This window comes from Cynoglossus semilaevis, chromosome W (assembly GCF_000523025.1).
Source record: "Cynoglossus semilaevis isolate Cse_v1.0 chromosome W, Cse_v1.0, whole genome shotgun sequence".
In the NCBI taxonomy this organism is placed as follows: Eukaryota; Metazoa; Chordata; class Actinopteri; order Pleuronectiformes; family Cynoglossidae; genus Cynoglossus; species Cynoglossus semilaevis.
Window position 1 is genome coordinate 12,202,904 of NC_024327.1, and position 1,665 is coordinate 12,204,568.

At 41.7% G+C, this 1,665-nt stretch overlaps 1 long non-coding RNA gene across 1 annotated transcript in view; it reads left to right on the plus strand.

Annotated features, from left to right (window-relative positions):
- The first annotated feature begins 42 nt into the window (after nucleotides 1-42).
- Nucleotides 43-1,665, plus strand: part of LOC112486418 (uncharacterized) — a 2,995-nt gene continuing 1,372 nt past the window's right edge. The window contains exons 1-2 of the long non-coding RNA XR_003048847.1: nucleotides 43-305; nucleotides 599-1,010. This is a non-coding gene — a long non-coding RNA (uncharacterized LOC112486418). The remainder of the gene's footprint in view (nucleotides 306-598; nucleotides 1,011-1,665) is intronic.

Sequence of the window (1,665 nt, forward strand, 5' to 3'; positions counted from 1 at the left end):
CTCAGACTGCTGAGTTTTTTCTAACCTGTTGACTCCACCGGCTGCTGCTCTACTTACCACTCCTCCATGCACACACACACACCTCCACACACCCGCACACATACAAACACACACACACTTTAAAGAGTCACTAATGTCTGGATTCTTAAAAAAAAACTTTAAAAACACAATGATCCCCGTTAAAGACCAGTCGCCCCATTTTCACCACAAACACGTTCGTTTGAAACACAATATAAGCGCACCTACGAGACCGTCTCCAGTTACATTCGCCAGAGACGACGAACGACTAACAAGGATGAGCACTGGTAAAACTCAACTTCGCAAATCTTAAATACTTGGTTACTTTTTTACTTTGTAGAAAGTCAAATTATTGGTATCCGTTGTGTTTTAGAAGTTATGACTGAGATTCACCGCATTTACTAAACAAGTTGTTTTTTAGTTTTATTTTGTAATTATTTGATTTTTGTCTTTTTTTAAATGAGTTCTTCTGAGTTACTCGGAATCAGTCTTACACAATCGGATATAGGTACCGTTTATTTTATTTTAACTATTTCATTCTTTTCAACTTTTTTATGTTTTCACAAAAAACATAAAAAAGTTTTATTGAAAAAAAAAAAACAAAACAATTTGCAGGTTTAACTGGCCGTGCGGAGAGGCTGCAGGATCTTAACGACAGCCTCAACAAAGCAGAGAGCCGAGAAACTGAAGAAGCAGCGGTGTACCCCAACCAAGCTCCACCTGTGACCATTGCACCTCCGCGGGTTGAAGACGGTTTAAACCCGGGTCCAAAACCTGCGGTGTTTCACAGATAAATCAGTGACATCAAGCAGGTGTGAAGTACGATAATAGAGAGAACCACCGGAGCAGAGGACCTGGTCTGCGGAGAAGCCAAACATCCAGTGAGGTTCAGACCCCAGCCATACGCCCGCTGCTGACCGTCTGTCCCAGGACAAACAGGCTCTACAGGAGTCGAACGATTCGTTTGGGAGGAGCAAGACAGCAAGAGTCGGGTAAGCATAATTGTATTTTTTAACTTTTTTACACAGTTATTGTAAAAGAAAAACAGGAGACGATGTTGTCTCCACGCGCCGCTACACTCAAACGAAGTTTGTGCTTCCTGTTAGTGATGTGTCCGTCGCGAGTGATTCGTTCAAAATGAACGAATCTTTCATATGACTCGTGACTCCCGAGTCATATGAAAGATTCGTGACTCCCAAGTCATATGAAAGATTTGTTCATATTGAACTCACGAATCACTCACAAATCACTCTCTGCGAACTAATCTTTCGCTGTGAACTAATCTTTCACTATTGTGTGCTGCTCCGTGCTCCCTGTGTGTGCTGCTGTGGTCGTTGGTCGGTGGTGAATGCTGGTCTGTAGTGATGTGTCGTTCGCGACTGATTCGTTCAAAATGAACGAATCTTTCATATGACTCGTGACTACCGAGTCATATGAAAGATTCGTGACTCGTGACTACCGAGTCATATTAAATATTTGTTCATATTGAACTCACGAATCACTCACTGCGAACTAATCACACTCTGCGAACTAATCTTTCACTGTGAACTAATCTTTCATTGCAAACGGATCACTCTCTGTGAACTAATCATTCATTGCAAACGAATCATTCTCTGTGAACTAATCTTTCGCCGTGAACTAATCTTT